This window comes from Macaca nemestrina, chromosome 7 (genome assembly GCF_043159975.1).
Source record: "Macaca nemestrina isolate mMacNem1 chromosome 7, mMacNem.hap1, whole genome shotgun sequence".
Taxonomy (NCBI): Eukaryota; Metazoa; Chordata; class Mammalia; order Primates; family Cercopithecidae; genus Macaca; species Macaca nemestrina.
The window spans coordinates 84,522,048-84,538,997 of NC_092131.1; the positions used below are offsets into that span (position 1 = coordinate 84,522,048).

General features: G+C 43.5%; 2 long non-coding RNA genes across 3 annotated transcripts in view; one reads left to right on the plus strand and one right to left on the minus strand.

Annotated features, from left to right (window-relative positions):
• Positions 1–1,949, plus strand: part of LOC139364337 (uncharacterized) — a 30,529-nt gene extending 28,580 nt beyond the window's left edge. For both annotated transcript variants that reach the window (XR_011625996.1, XR_011625995.1), the window contains one exon: positions 1,839–1,949. This is a non-coding gene — a long non-coding RNA (uncharacterized lncRNA). The remainder of the gene's footprint in view (positions 1–1,838) is intronic.
• LOC139364336 (uncharacterized) lies at positions 1,184–12,096 on the minus strand. The gene is made up of 3 exons (XR_011625994.1): positions 11,469–12,096; positions 2,856–7,905; positions 1,184–2,279 (listed from the first exon to the last, which is right to left on the minus strand). It is a non-coding gene; the product is annotated as an uncharacterized lncRNA (long non-coding RNA).
• Positions 12,097–16,950: the final 4,854 nt, after the last annotated feature.

Here is a 16,950-nt window from a genome sequence, read left to right on the forward strand (position 1 = left end):
AAAAAAAAAGTCGAGATGTTTGAAGAAGTGGTAGTTGGTTAGCAAGAGGTCAGGTGAATGTGGCATAGGTTTCTTTCAACTTATGAAGCGTTGGATGTGCAACATGCAGTCACACGTTGTCGTGGAGAAGAATTGGGCCCTTTCTGTTGACCAATGCCTGATGCAGGCATTGCAGTTTTTGGCAGATCTCATTGATTTGCTGAGAATACTTCTCAAATGTAATGGTTTTGCTGGGATTCACAAAGCTGTAGTGGATCAGCACTTTATGTCGGGAGTTCAAGACCAGCTTGACCAACAGTAGTGAAACCGTCTCAACTAAAACTACAAAAATTAGCAGGATGTGGCAAGCACTTGTAATCCCAGCTACTCAGGAGTCTGAGGCAGGAGAATTGCTTGAACCCAAGAGGCAAAGGTTGCAGTGAGCTGTGAGCCAAGATGGTGCCACTGCATTTTAGCCTGGGTGACAGAACAAGACTCTGTCAAAAAAAAAAAAAAGCAAGCAAGAAAGCTGTAGTAAATCAGACCAGCAGCAGACCACCAAACAGTGACCATGCTTTTTTTGTGCAAGTTTGGCTTTGGGAAGTGCTTTGGAGCTTCTTCTCGGTCCAGGCACTGAGCTGGTCATCACCTGTTATTGTATAAAATCCACTTTTCATCACACGTCACAATCCAATCGAGAAATGGTTCATGTTGTTACATAGAATAAGAGAGGATGACACTTCAAAATGAAGTTTTTAAAAAAATTTTTGGTCAGGTTCATGAGGCACCCACTTATCTAGCTTTTTCAACTTTCCAATTTGCTTCTAATGCCAAATGACTGTAGAATGGTCAATGCTGAGTTCTTTGGCAACTTCTTGTGTAGTTGTAAGAGGATCAGTTTTGATGATTGCTTTCAATTTGTTGTTGTCAACTTCCAATGGCCAGCCACTATCTTCAAGGCTCTTGTCTCTTTTGCAAAACTTATTGAACTACTACTTCTCTGTACATTTGTTAGTAGTTTCTGGGCCAAATGCATTGTAGATGTTGCAAGTTGTCTCTGCTGTTTTACAACCCATTTTGAACTCAAATAAGAAAATCGCTCAAATTTGCTTTTTGTCTAACATCATTTCCATAGTCTAAAATAAATATAAAATAAACAGCAAGTAATAAGTCATTAGCAAAAAAATAAAATGAGAAATGTGCATTAAAATGGTGTATAGCATAACCACATTTATTTAAGAATGTATTCCAATATCAAACAGTAAATTTCAACAATGCAAAAATTACAGTTACATTTGCACCATCCGAATACATGAGGTATACATGTCATTAAACTTCTGCTTGTTTTTCTCTTGTTAGTTTGCCTTTTATTACAGAAAGTACCAGCTAAGAAATATGAAGGGTGGAGGAGAAAGTTATTTTTCCTCTTCTATGCTTGTTATGCACTGAGTTTAATAATTTTGCCCATTATCTTAGGCATTTGTGTTTTTCTTATAAATTTGCAATCTCTTTCTCAAGCTCATTAAATCCTGTCATTTTTTTGCTGAATCTCCAACAAAAACATGTAGAAGCAACTCAGGGTCATGAATATTCTGTTTATCTCTTCACAATCACCATAGTGGAAGCCTCCACTCAGAAACTGTTGTATGTAAGAACTCAGGCTCATAGTGCAAATATTAGACTGTACATTTTGTCTCCCCATTCTGAGACCCACAATTCATCCTAACTCCTTCCTCCAGCTGCTCTTGCTGTCACTTAGTTCCTTCCTACTACAAGTTCCTCCCTTTTGTTATTCAACTCATTAATCCATATTTTATAGCAGTGTTCCTCATTATAATGTGATTTTTTTTCTTTTACAGTGAAGGTCTTGTTTCTATGGTGATACAAGAGAAAGTCTTTGCAGAGTCGTTGCAGCTGGAAGCCTTCACTTACTTTAAGAGCTCATTAAACCTAGTTGAGGTTAAGGGCAGGTGGAGATCCTGAAAGTGCCCAGCAGAGGTCGAAACTTTATAGCAAAGTTAAGAGTCAGTAGGAGCACACAAAGAATTCCTTTCTTGTCATTGTAATTACCTTGCATAGGCATGAATCTTTCCAAACCTATCTAACATCAACTTTACATAGTCATGATATTTTCCACATACAGCCTTAACATTTGGTCTGAGACAACTTTTTAGACAATTTAGACAACTTTTCAAACTACTGTTTCAAGGAAGCAGAGTATTATATGGCAGCTGCAGAATGTTAAAGGATGACTTGAGAGTTTTCTCTTCATAAAAAAGAGAGAAAAAACTTTTCTTCATCTGAAAGGTAAACAGAGAGAGAAAAGTTCAGCAGCATAATTAATAAAGATGGTTCTACTGCAAAGTCAAGTAACCTCTCCTTTTTGTTTGCCTCTGTACACAATAAAACTGTTAAAGTATAATTTTCAAAAAATATAACATCGTGACTCTCATACAAATATAAAATGAATAGTTTTCAAAGTTTTATTCAACTCATTAATTAATGAGGGAACCAATAAGATGTTATAACTGATTCAAAGAGCATTTGAGAAGCTGGGTATTTACAGAAAATATTAGCATAAGATTGCTGGGTTACAAACTGGTTAAAGTCCAACAAGAAAACAAACCAGAACCTTTGGGATCATCTGTTGTATTAGACAGAAATTATTCACATCTCAAACAAAAACCAAACAATAACTTTTGCCCAAAGACAACAGAAAACTAAGCCCACTATGCTGGTAAATGCCCTGTCATTTCTTCTGCCTATTTCCAAGTTTAAAAAAAATTTTCTGACAGAGTAAAAATTGTTTGGTAATGGAGGAGGGTATAGTTGGCTCTGGAAACAAGGGAGTTAGTCAGGGTTCTTGGAGCCCATACCTCCTTCCTCCAGACCCGGGATGGGAAATGACTCTTCTAACAGCCTTCCAAACCTGGAGTGAGCTTCTCCTTACAGAACTGCAAAAAGGAAGAAATAGAAAAGAAAAAAAGGAGCAATAGGTCCAAAGTAAGCCCAAAACTCAACAAGGCAAACAATACCGTCTACACACTAAATAATGAGGCTTGAGAATAACCTTATTTGGCTCCATGTCTCTTATTTTAGGCACACTGGGGCAGGGGCTGTCCCCCAAGGCCCTGGGCAGCCCAGCCCCCTCTCACAGTCCTGGAGACTGGGAAGTCAAAGATTAAGGTGCCAGCAGAGTCTGTGTCTGGTGAGGGCTTGCTCTCTGTGTCTAAGTTGCTGCAACATCTGGAGGGGACAAATATTGTATCCTCATATGGCAGAAGGAATGGAAGGAACGAGCTCTCTGGGTTTCCTGGGTACATTCCACACTGCAGCTCTCATGGGTTGTACTCTTCTGCCTTTTGGCTTTCACAGGCTGGAGTTGCATACTTGTGGTTCTACAGTCCTGGGGTCTTAAGGATAGCCTCACTCCCACCACTCCACCAGACATTGCCCTGTGGTGGCTCCACTCCTGTGGCAGTTCTCTGCCTGGGCTCTGAGGCTCTCTGGGGCATCCTTTGAAATCTAGGTGGAGGAATCCATGCCCCCCAGGTCTTGCGCTCTGTGTACCTGCATAGTTAGCAGCATGTGGAAACTACCAAGGTTTATTCCTGTGCCTTCTGGAGGGGCAGCCCAACACACCAACCCCACCTGAGCCAATCCAGGGCAGCCAAGGGATACTGCACCAGAAGGTGAGGAGCAGAAACTTGAGGCAGCCCCGGACAGAGTTTGGAGGTCCCACAAGTTCCCTGGGCTTCTCCAGCACCATGCGCCCTTCCCTTGAAACCATTCTGCCCTCAAGGCTCTAGTACCCTGGCCCTGTGATAGGAATGGCAGCCTTTAAGATCTCCAAAATGCCTTCAGTGACATAATTCCATTATCTTGATGAATAGCAACTGGCTTCCTTCTCTTCATTCTAATCTCCTTATCAAAGGTTCACTTGAGCACACCATTTGGTGTTCTCTCCTGCATATACCTTTTATTTCCTTACAACCTACCCAGGCTCAGATTTTTCCAAGTCTTTAAGTTCTGTTTCCCTTTTAATTATAAATTCCATCTTTAATTCATTTCTCTCTCTTGCATTTTACTCTAAGAATTCAAGAGAAGCTATGCCGTACCCTCAACACTTTGCTTAGAGATTTCTTCCATTAAATATCCTAGTTCACATCTGCCTCCCACAGACTACTAGGACATGGACACTGCTCAGCCAAGTTATTTGCCAATTTGTAACAAGAATGGCCTTTCCTCCAATTTCCAATAAGATATTCCTCATTTTCATCTATGACCTCCTCGAAATGGTCTTTACTGTCCATATTCTGTTCACAACATTCTGTTCATGATCTCTTAATTTCTAAGAAGACTGAGGCTCTCCACAGCTCCCCTCTTCTGAGTCGTCATCCAAATAGCCCTTTATGGTTCAGCTTCTAGCCATTAACCAGTTCCAAAGCTGCTTTCACATTTTTAGGTATTTGTTACGGAAGTGGGTATTTGTTACACTATTTCCACTTCTTAGAGTTTAGGTATTCGTTACACTATCTCCACTTCTTGGAGATAGTGACAAGAGGCAGGGAAATTCTGGGCAGAAGAGAGTAAGTCCATGGCAAGGGCCCCACCCACAAGCTGAAAAGCTTAATACCACGGCCCAAAGTGAGAACTTTACATCCTGTTTTCCCACTAAATGTTGCCTTATCCAAAATCACCCATGGCCTGCCCCACCCCCCATCCTATTGCCATAAAATCTCCAGGCTCCACCAGCAGAGGGAGAAGAGAAGAGGAGAAGACGAGAAGCAGCTGGACATCAGAGACTATGGTTGGACATGGGAGAGAAGCAGCTTGACTTCAGAGGGACAGCCTGATGGCATTGCTTCAGAGAGGAGGTCAGTCAGGGACAGCTGGACTCTAGGGGAAGATTATCTTCCTGCACCATCCACTTTTCAGCTCCCCTTCCCACTGAAAGCCACTTACATCAGCAATAAAATTTCCCACATTTACCATGTCCAATTTGTTTGTGCGACCTCATTCCTCCTGGATACTGAATAAGAACTCAGGTGTCGGTGCAAAAGGCTGTCACACTGATTCTCCACTGAGCCGTTAACACTTAAACCATCTGCAAATGGCAAAGCTAAAAGAGAACTAACTGTAACACTCTTTCTAGGGCTTCAGGGGTAATGGGCACCTCCCTAGATGCTGCTACGAGGCCACATGGAGTTTTGCTCCTGCTGGTGCCCAAAAGCCCTCACCCTGGCTCCTGCATCCATTCACCTGTGCTCCCCCTCCTGTGAGGGGTGGAACACAGAGGGACCAAGCAAGTAGAGTCCACCTTGCTGGCACCGAAGCAGCCAGCTATTTCTAGTGCCTATGCACTCCAGTTCTTGCCCACGAAAAAATCAGGGAAATTTCCTGCTTCATTGGTACCAATTTATGTCTTAGTCCATTCCTGCTGCTATCACAAAAGATCTTAGACTGGGTAATTTATAAACAATAGAAATTTATTATCTCACAGTTTTGGGAGCTGGGAAGCCCACTATCAGGGAGGCAGTGAATTTGCTGTCTGGTAAGGGCTTACTCTCTGTGTCCAAGTTGTTGCAACCTCTGGAAGGGACAAACACCATGTCCACACTTGACAGAAGGGATGGAAGGGAGGAACTCACGCCCTCAAACCCTTTTATAAAGGCATTAATCCCATTCCTGAGAGTGGAATCCTCATGGCCTAATCACCTCCTAAAGGTCCTGCCTCATAACACTGTTGCACTGGGGACTAAGTTTCAACATGAATTCCTGAGGCATGCAAACATTCAAAACACAGCAACAGCCTTCACTTACGGTGTTGCGGGAAACTGAGGACCAGACAGACCAATATGAGAGTGCAGGAGGATTGTTTATTTTAGGTACACACCAGCTCAGCAGACTCACATCCAAAAAGCTGAGCATTAAACAAAGACAGAGTCGGGTTTTTATAAGCAGACTTACAATAAATAAAACAAAAGCAGTTAACCATATGATAGGTCACATAATCTATGGCATAGCATAACTTGTGACCTTGCATAGCTGGTGGCCTTGTAGCTGCATTGAAAGAAAAACAACAGCTGGCCAAATACAGACATTTGTAAAACATAATCATGCTTAAGAAGCCTGGGAAAGGAGTAACAGTAAAAGAATTTGTCTTTTCTTGTCCTTCAACCTTGCTCTGGAGGGGGGTGTCTGGAGTCCATTCCTTTGGCCTTGGCTTCTCACAGTGTTATCTTATAACCGTGCTTGAAGTGAGCTTGCTGCACTTTCCTCTGCTAGGCAGAGGAAAACTTGTGCTTTTCTTTTTAACCCTTGCCTTGCCTGTTACTTTTCTTAGAGTGAATGAATGCATATTTATTTTTAAATTTCTGCCTCAGTTCCCTCTTTGATGCCTTTTATGAAAGAAGTTTAATAGAAGGCATCACTATTACTTAGTTCTGCCTGAAAAGACAAGTTTTTTCTTTAGACAAGGTTCATATTTACACAGCGCCATTAGCTGAGTGGTAGTTTGCCTAGCTACTCTTGCCTCTATACTTGATTGAATGCTTCTAACAAGGAGAGGTAAGAGACAAGGGAGTATTAGGCAACTTCCTAGTATGGCCAGAGCCACTCCTATTAAAGTCTTGAACCCTCAGAAAGATAAAAACTAGGCTTCCAAAGAGAGAATCTGGAGACCACCCTTTCCAAGTTTGAACTGGAACATGGGCTTATTTTCTCATTCTTGCAGTTATTTCCATAATTTCCTTTCCATTATTATTCATTTCCAGGCAGCAATTTGTTAGATTGAACTTTCTACATACTCCTCCTTCTTGGGCTAGGAGGTAGTCTAAAGCTAATCTGTTCTGATAGATAGCATTCCTCATTGTTGTGGCTTGCTGGGCCAGATGGGTTTGGGTTCCCTTTTTGATAACACATAGGAAGGTTACTGGGTATGTGTGTATATAGACATGTAAGGAGAAATCTGCAGTCCACCAACATTTTGGTAAGCATAATTGACTTTTGCTGTGTGCTAGGGTGCCATGATATGCAATACCAACAATCTTTCTCTGGGGTCCCAGGGGAACAAGGTGGAGTTACTCTTGGCATGCATACATATTTGTAGTTATTTCTATAGTATCTTTCCAAAGGTAGGTTACCACAGATGGGTGAGTCTTGGTATGCTACCTAACGAGCATCAAAATACAGAGAAATAAGCCCTTGGTAAAAGGGAGGGACCCTGGTTTGGTTTAAGAGGAGGCCTTCTTTTGACTGCACAAATTTCAAACCATTCACCAGGTGAAAACTTGGGGTCATAACACACATAAGGTTGGTTATTTCCTGGGTCACAAATTGAGTAGGTGGTCTGATTATAAGTACCAGTTCCTAAGTGAGTCCCTGTACACTCATAATAAGTATGGTACAATAGAGTTTTAGTTATACTGTTCCCTGACCAAGTAGTATGTGTACAGTGGGGACACCCTTCTATGGGTGATTCTTCTAGCATGGTTAAGGGGGGTAACAACAGCAAAACAACGTACAGTATATTCATATCCAGCAAGGATAAAAGAAGTCCTTACCTGGGGAAAGAGGTTGAGCACAGCGACAGAACAATAGTAAAACAGTGTTACAGGAAAACTACTAGTCCCAAGATTTCTAACTACATTTACTTGCTTGACAAGTCCTCAAGCTTCAGCCATGCATAGACTAGTCAGCTTCTGGTGTGTGACTAGAGCAGGGTTTGTTGTTTCCTCAAGCTTCAGTCGTGTGTAGACTGGTCAGCCACTGGAGTGACCAGAGCAGGCCTGTCGTCCTCAGCAGCAACTCGGTCTCATCGCAGGATCAGCCGAGTCAAGGGGTCTGGGTCCTGCTGGCTGGTTCACTCGTCCTGAGCTGCTGGTTTCAACCAACTATGGTGGATCCAAGACACAACACCTGCAACTTTAACAGCAGTGGGAGCGGACAAGATTACCATATGGGGCCCATCCCACATGGGTCTTAGAGACGTTGGGTTCTTTTTAACCTAAACAGAGTTACCAGGTTTAAAGGGGTGTCAGGTTTATAGGCACGTTTTTCATGTACCTAGTTATGAACACTTTGCATGGCTATTTCTAAAGCCTGAGTTTGTTTTCTTAAAGTTAATTCACCTAGTTACTGGAGATCACCTTTTTGTTTGACTTATGGTTTGGGGTTGGCCCACCGAACAAAATCTCATAGGGTAAATACCCAGTTTGTTTGGTGGGGGTGCACCTGACTCAGAGGAGAACCACAGGCAAAACCTGATCCTATCTCAGATGAGTTTCCTGGCAACATTTCTTCAGCAGCTACTGGAGTGTCCGGTTCATGCATTCCACTTTTCCTGAACTTTGCGGCCGATAGGTTGTGTGTAACTTCCATTTTATTTTTAACAGTCTTGTTAAATCTTGCACTATTTCGGCTACAAATGCCAACCCACTCTCTGATTTTAAAGTCAGACGCAGTCCAAACCTGGGGATAATGTCTCTTAGCAGTACTTTAGTCACTTCTTGTGCTTCTTCTGTCATGGTGGATAAAGCCTCAATCCATCATGAAAAATGTGCAAATAAACACTAGCATATACCGATAGCCTCCAGTATGGGGCATTTCGGTAAAGTCTACAAGAAAGTTTACACAAGGCATGAAGGCATGGCTCCTTCTTCTGTTCAGCATCCCAGAGGCGGGATTCTTTTTCTCCCCGTTACCCAACCTTTGTAACTTTATGTAGTGGCTTAGCCATCAGTGAGAAATTTGGAATCCAGATATGGCAGAATCCTGCTGCCTTCAACTTCTAATGTGACCACTGGATCCTGGAGGCCTAATGAAAAGGAACCTGGTCTGTCCTAGTCCTCACATCCTTCAGTTCATGCCAGCCTGATCGGATCAGTATCTGGTTCCTCTAAGGTGCAGCAGCCCTTGGCCGATGACTTCCTTATACCACAGCATTTACCACTCTCTTTATTACCTTCTGGACATTCATCCTTCCATTGTCCTTTCTTTTTGCATCCTACACATTAATCTCTTTCTAGCCTTGTCTGACTCTTGAATCCCTGCCTAACTGGACCTCTTCCACATCCACCTTCGTTTCCACATCCTCTCACATTGCTAATCTCTCTTTCTATAGAAAGACTGCTGCCAACAGATTGACCTTTTTCTTAAGTCTTCAATCTGCTTCCTTTTTCCTTCTTGAGTTCTCCTGCTCCTATGGCCTGTGGGGCCAGGCAATGACACGGGTCCCACCCCCACGCACACACTGCCCTTGGTCTCTCCTGTTTCCTTCCGATTTCTGTTTTTACTTTCTTCTTTCCTTTCTCACACTTACTCTTTTGGGCTGGGTGGGATCTGCACAACCGTAGTCCCCCTGGGCCATCATTGGCCCAGAGGCTTGGCAGATGCCTGCTGCAAAATGTCAGAATTATGCCCTTCCATCTCCTTTGCTTTTCTCCGGGTGCCAGTCTCCACCCCTCTCTTTTTCCAGATAGAGCTGGGCTGGGGAAAGGGACTTAAACCTTGGCATGCCTAGCTGCCTGGCACCACACTTGTTACTTTTGCTCTTTCCTGTTTTGTTCTCTGGTCCTGATTAACGTACACTGAGTGGCATTCATGCCTGCAGCTTCTGCTTGATGTCACCCTGGGCTTGCCCTACCAATGCTTTGTTTACCATGTGCTGATTTTCAGAAGCCTCAGGGTCAAATGGGGTGTAAAACAAGAATGCTTCACAAAGTCTCTGTAAAACTGACTTAGGCTCTCATCAGCTCCCTGAAGCACTTTTGAAATCTTCCCTATATTAATTGCCTTCTTTCTATCAGCTCTTATCCCTTGCAAAAGGAACCTTTTGGTACCTCTGCAAATGCTGAAGTTGAGTTGCATCCACCAGGTCTCAGTTGGGATCTTGATCTGGGAACTGACCCTGAGCATACGCCTGAGCATTCACTGTGTCTTCTGGTGCATGGGCTTCTAGCGTGGAGAGCTGCCTATGTTACTCTCCTGCACTCCTCAGTGTTAAATAATGTGAGGAGGAGCTGTCTGCAGTCTGGCCTGGTTGGATTGCGTGTCAGAAAGATTCATTGCATCAAATCTATAAGAGCTTGGGGCTTCTCCGTGTAGGAGGGAATGTGGCATTTCCAGTTTAAAAGATCAGTGGTTGAAAAGAGCTGGTAGCTGAAAGTTCATTGCCCCCTTGAACCTGGCCTTAGTCGTCATAATAGATGGGTACTCACATCTCCCTGAGAGGTATTTGCATAGCTCAAGCATGGCCAGATCTGAGACTGCCGCTTAACTATCTTGACTTCCTTCCCTGGCCTCTCCAGGCTCCGATTCTCCTATTGGGGTGAAACTTGGGGTGTGTTAGCTCCTGAATCTCATTCCTGGGGGGATGTTAGCCTCGGTAAAGCGGGGTAGGCTGGGACACATGGAGGAAGAATCTGTGTTCCCTCTGGCAGCTCCTGCAAAACTGGCTTCTCTTGCTGTTTCTGGGACTTCCCCTTTAACTCTGTGTCTGCCAGTGAAGCTGCTAAATAGAGCTGGATCCAGGCCAGTCTTGTCTGTGCTATATTTAACCATGAATCAATTTAAGGAAAATTTGTCTGGGTACCCTGGCTGTCCTCCAACCCCTGTCACCACCTTAAATGCACAGCCAATTATCCCTATCTATAGTTCTTTCAGTCAGCCACCCAACACCAAGAGAAGACCATTCTAATTCACAGAGAGTTCTCAATCTTTGGGGGTTTAGCTTAACTCCATAATCCCTTGCAAAACCTTTCTTAAAGTTCTATAACATGTACTCCAATGGAGTAAGTTTTGATGACTTTCCTCCCATTCCTCCCTTTATGGCACAGCACAATCACCCTTGCACGCTCACTCTTCCTCTCATTTCAGCCAACTATACCATCTCCTATTATGGGAGTTTTCAGATGCTACTTGGCTTTGGAGAGATCCTTATTCTCACTACATCTCTGAGCTGTAGGGTGGCTCCTATTAGCCACATGCAGATCACCACTAGTCTTAGTTGGCCCCACACTTTCTCAGAGCACACAGTCCATGCTAAGAGATCTGTGACGCCCCACTTTGCAGCTGATGAACCTAATTAGGCCTCTCCATTCACACACTTTCACACGCTTCCCCATTCCCAGTTCCTGTGTTCATAATTGGGGTGGCAAGCCACTCTCGCCCCCTCTACTTCCCCAGTTGGGGTGGCGAGCCATTCTCACCACCTCCAGTTTCCTAGTTAGGGTAGTGAGCCACTCTCACCACCTCCAGTTTCCTACTTAGGGTAGTGAGCCACTCTCACCACCTCCAGTTTCCTAGCTGACTTAGCGAGTCCCTCTCACATCCTGTGTCTACTGGGGTGTGAGATTCGTCCAAATTGTTGAGCCACTCCTGTCACCCCCAGCCCCTCTGGGTCAGACTATTCAGCACACTCCAGGAGGTTATTAGGCTCCCCTTCCATCCCCATGGGACAGGTCCTGCCTTGGGCCCCAAAACCTTACCGCGGTTCCTGAAGCATGCTGTTTCTGAAATTGTCCTGTAGCTCCTTTCAGGTTCCATTGCACTGCTGGGTAGGGGGCGCCGGGTCAGGGGAGGGCTGATTTCCCCTCCAGGCTGAAGTTCTTCCAGTGGTGTCTGGGGTCACAGGTCTCCTGAGGCCCAGGACTCCAGCCACCAGAGCCAAAGGAGACAGTAAACCTGCTGTCTCTGGTCCCTTCGTGGTCACCAAAAATGTTGCAGGAAACTGAGGACCAGAGAGACCAATATGAGAGTGCAGGAGGATTGTTTATTTTAGGTACACACCGGCTCAGCAGACTCACATCCAAAAAGCTGAGCATTAAACAAAGACAGAGTCGGGTTTTTATAAGCAGACTTATAATAAGTAAAACAAAAGCAGTTAATCATATGATAGGTCACATAATCTATAGCATAGCATAACTTGTGGCCTTGTGTAGTTGGTGGCCTTGCAGCTGCATTGAAAGAAAAACAACAACTAACTAAATACAGACATTTGTAAAACATAATCATGCTTAAGATGCCTGGGAAAGGAGTAACAATAAAAGAATTTGTCTTTTTTTTCCTTCAACCTTGCTCTGGAGCTGGGGGGTGTCTGGAGTCCATTCCTTTGGCCTTGGCTTCTCAGAGTGTTATCTTATAACTGTGCTTGAAGTGAGCTTGCTGCACTTTCCTCTGCTAGGCAGAGGAAAACTTGTGCTTTTCTTTTTAATCCTTGCCTTGCCTGTTACTTTTAGAGTGAATGAATGCATATTTATTTTTAAATTTCTGCCTCAATGGGAGGGGGTGAGGAAAGAAGAGAACTCCTCACAGTCAGATTTATAAGACAGTGGGAGAGGCCAGATAATTATTTCTGTCTCCTCTATGAAGAGGGAGAGTGAGGTGGCAAAGGAGCAGGTTTGAGAAGACTGTCCGGGGCTGAATTGTGTCTATCTGCCAACCCCTACCGCTACTGAATTGTGTCTATCTGTCAACCCCCACCCCTGCCACCAATTCATACATTGAAGTCCTAATCCCAAGTACCTCAGAATGTGAGGTATTTGGAGGTGGGATCTTTAAAGAGGTAATTATGGTTAAATGAGGACATTGAGGCCCTAATCCGATATAACTGATGTCCTTATAAGAAGAAGAGATTAGGATGTAAACACACATGAGGAAAAACCATGTGAAGACAAAGGGGGAAGATGGTCATCTGGAAGCCAAGGAGATAGGCCTCAGAAGAAATCAGCCCTGAAAACACACTGATCCTGAACTTCTAGCTTCCAGAACGGTGACAAAATAAATGTATGTGGTTTAAGCCACTCAGACTGTGGTACTCTGTTATGGTAACCTGCTATGGTTTGAATGTGTCTCCTAAATTTTGTTTGTTGGAACCTAAATCCCCAAATTCATATGTTGATGGCATTTGCAGGTGAGGCATTGACAGAAAATTAGGATGAGATAAAGTCATCAGGTTTTGCCTCCATTATGGGACTGGTGAGTTTATAAAGAGAAGAAAAATGCCTGAGCTGACATGCTCTTACCCCCTTGACAGGTAATGCCCTCTGTCTTGTTATAATGCAATAAGAAGGCCCTCACCAGATGTGGCCCCTCAATCGTGGACTTCCCAGCCTCCACAACTGGAATAAATAAATTTCTTTTTAAAATAAATTACTAGTCTGTGGTATTCTGTTAATGGCAACAGAAGATGGGCTAAGACAGAGCTTTAGTTGGGCCATGTGTGGTGGCTCACGCCTGTAATCCCAACACTTTTGGAGGCCGAGGTGGGCAGATCACGAGCTTAAGAGATCGAGATCATCCTGGCCAACATGGTAAAACCCTGTCTCTACTAAAAATACAAAAAAAATTAACTGGGTGTGGTGGCACATGCCTGCAGTCTCAGCTACTTGGGAGGCTGAGGCAGGAGAAAGGCTTGAACCTGGGAGGCAGAGATTGCAGTGAGCTGAGATTGCAACACTGCACTCCAGCCTGGTGACAGAGTGAGACTCCCTCTAAAAAAAAAAAGAAAAGACAGAGCTTTAGCAAACTAATACAATTGGTGGTTTAAATATGTGTTGATGGGGAATGGAAGTGGTCCTGAGTAGGATCATGTGGAAAAGGTGACAAATGATATCAAAAGTCAATTTGCATTAAAAGCCAAATTTGTTAAGTGAATTTCTACAATTTTCCACAACTTAGCTATAGAAGAAAAGACATTTGGATTGATCAGGTACAAATATTCTCCCAACAGTGGACAGTGAAAAAGAAGTGAGGAAAGCAATTAAAGAACTTACAGGACAGTAACTGAAGGGATATATTGTGCAGTCTAAGCTATATAAAGAAGGAAATAAAATGAAAGAGGGGATTTACAGATTAGGACAATAAAGAGAGGTCAGGGAACAAGAATTCTCCATAATGTTAAAGAGCTGATGTAAGAGGAAATAGAGCAGAAACCAGTGGAAAAGCAAGAATTTGTAGTCAGAGAATAGGACATATACATTTAATATTTCAAGATAGAAAGGACCTGGGTGATGACAAGTCTAAGTTACCAAGACAGTTTAAAGTGGCTGAAGTGAAGCTGAGTTGAAGCTCACTGGAACTGAGGATGTCAAGAAATAATAAGGATAAATATTAAATTAGTTGAACAAACAATTTACCCAGGATGAAGATAACACTTCAGGTAGGGATTCCATTTCAAGATGGCTGAATAGAAACAGCACCAGTCTGCAGCTCCCAGCACGATTGACACAGAAGACAGGTGATTTTTGAATTTCCAACTGAGGTACCTGGCTCATCTCAGTGGGACTGGTTGCACAGTGGGTGAAGCCCACAAAGGGCAAGCCAAAACGGGGTGGGGCATTACCTTACCTGGGAGCACAAGGGGTTGGGGGACTTCCCTTTCCTAGCCAGGGGAAGCCATGACAGACTGCACCTGGAAAATCAGGACACTCCTGCCCAAATACTGCATTTTCCCAATGGTCATAGCAAACGGCACACCAGGAGATTATATCCTGCAAATAGCTCAGCAGGTCCCATGCCCGTGGAGTCTTGTTCACTGCTAGTGCAGCAGTCTGAGATTGACCTGTGAGGCAGCAGCCTGGCAGGGGGAGGGGTGTCCGCCATTGCTGAGACTTGAGTAGGTAAACAAAGCAGCCAGAGAAGCTCAAACTGGGCAGACCCCACCACAGTTCAGCAAGTCCTGTTGCCTCTGTAGATTCCACCTCTGGGAGCAGGGCATAGCTGAACAAAAGGCAGTAGAAACTTCTGCAGACTTAAATGTCCCTGTCTGATAGCTCTGAAGAGAGCAGTGGTTCTCCCAGCACTGTGTTTGAGCCCTGAGAATGGACAGACTGCATCCTCAAGTGGGTCCCTGACCCCCATGTAGCCTAAGTGGGAGACACCTCCCAGTAGGGGCTGAAAGACACCTCATACAGGTGGGTGCCCCTCTGGGATGAAGCTTCAAGAGGAAGTAATATTTGCTGTTGTGCAATATTTGCTGTTCTGCAGCCTCCACTGGTGATACCCAGGAAAACAAGGTCTGGAGTGGACCTTCAGCAAACTCCAACAGACCTGCAGCTGAGGGACCTGTTAGAAGGAAAACTAACAAAGAGAAAGGAATAGCATTAACATCAACAAAAAGGACAGCCACACCAAAACACCATCTGTAGGTCACCAACGTCAAAGACCAAAGGTGGATAAAACCACAAAGATAGGGAGAAACCAGAGCAGAAAAGCTCCAAATTTTAAAACCCAGAGCAACTCTTCTCCTCCAAAGGATCACAGCTCCTTGCCAGCAATGGAACAAAGCTGGATGGAGAATGACTTTGACTAGCCAACAGAAGTAGGCTTCAGAAAGTCAGTAATAACAGATGTCTCCAAGCTAAAGGAGGATGTTCGAACTCATAGCAAGGAAGCTAAAAACCTTGAAAAAAGATTAGATGAATGGCTAACTAGAATAAATAGTGAAGACAAGACCTTAAATGACCTGATGGAGCTGAAAATCATGGCATGAGAACTACATGATTCATGCAGAAGCTTCAATAGCTGATGTGATCAAGTGGAAGAAAGGGTATCAGTGATTGAAGGTCAAATTAATGAAATAAAATGAGAAGAAAAGAGTAAAAGGAAATGAACAAAGCCTGCAAGAAATATGGGAACATGTGAAAAGATCAAATCTACATCTGATTGGTGTTCCTGAAAGTGACAGGGAGAATGGAACCAAGCTGGAAAACACTCTTCAGGATATTATCCAGGAGAACTTCCCCAACCTAGGAAGGCTGGCCAACATTCAAATTCAGGCTACACAGAGAACACCACAAAGATAATCTTCAAGAAGAACAATCCCAAGACACATAATTGTCAGATTCACCAAGGTTGAAATGAAGGAAAAAATGTTAAGGGCAACAAGAGAGAAAGGTCGGGTTACCCACAAAGGGAAGCCCACCATATTAACAGCGGATCTCTCGGCAGAAACTCTACAAGCCAGAAGAGAGTGGGGGCCAATATTCAGCATTCTTACAGAAAAGAATTTTCAAACCAGAATTTCATATACAGCCAAACTAAGCTTCATAAGTGAAGGAGAAATGAGATCCTTTACAGACAAGCAAATGCTGAGAGATTTTGTCACCACCAGGCCTGTCTTACAAGAGCTCCTGAAGGAAGCACTAAACATGAAAAGGAACAACAGGTACCAGCCACTGCGAAAACATGCCAAATTGTAAAGACCATCAATGCTAGGAAGAAACAGCATCAACTAACAAGCAAAATAACCAGCTAACATCAAAATGACAGGATCAAATTCACACATAACAATATTAACCTTAAATATAAATGGGCTAAATGTCCCAATTAAAAGACACAGACTGGCAAATTGGATAAAGAGTCAAGACCCGTCAGTTTGCTGTATTCAGGAGACCCATCTCACGTGCAGAGACACACATAGGATCAAAATAAAGGGATGGAGGATGATCTACCAAGCAAATGGAAAAAAAAAAAAAAAAAAGCAGAAGTTGCAATCCTAGTCTCTGATAAAACAGACTTTAAATCAGTAAAGATCAAAAGAGACAAAGAAGGCCATTACATAATGGTAAAGGGATAAATTCAACAAGAAGAGCTAACTGTCCTAAATATATATGCACCCAATACAGGAGCACCCAGATTCATAAAGCAAGTCCTCAGAGACCTACAAAGAGACTTAGACTCCCACACAATAATAATGGGAGACTTTAACACCCCACTGTCAATATTAGACAGATCACTGAGACAGAAGGTTAACAAGGATATCCCGGACTTGAACTCAGCTCTGCACCAAGCAAAACTAATAGACATCTACAGAATTCTCCACCCCAAATCAACAGAATATACATTCTTCTCAGCACCACATTGCACTTATTCCAAAATTGACCACATAGGTGGAAGTGAAGTACTCCTCAGCAAATGTAAAAGAATAGAAATCACAGCAAACTGTCTCTTAAGACCACATTGCAATCA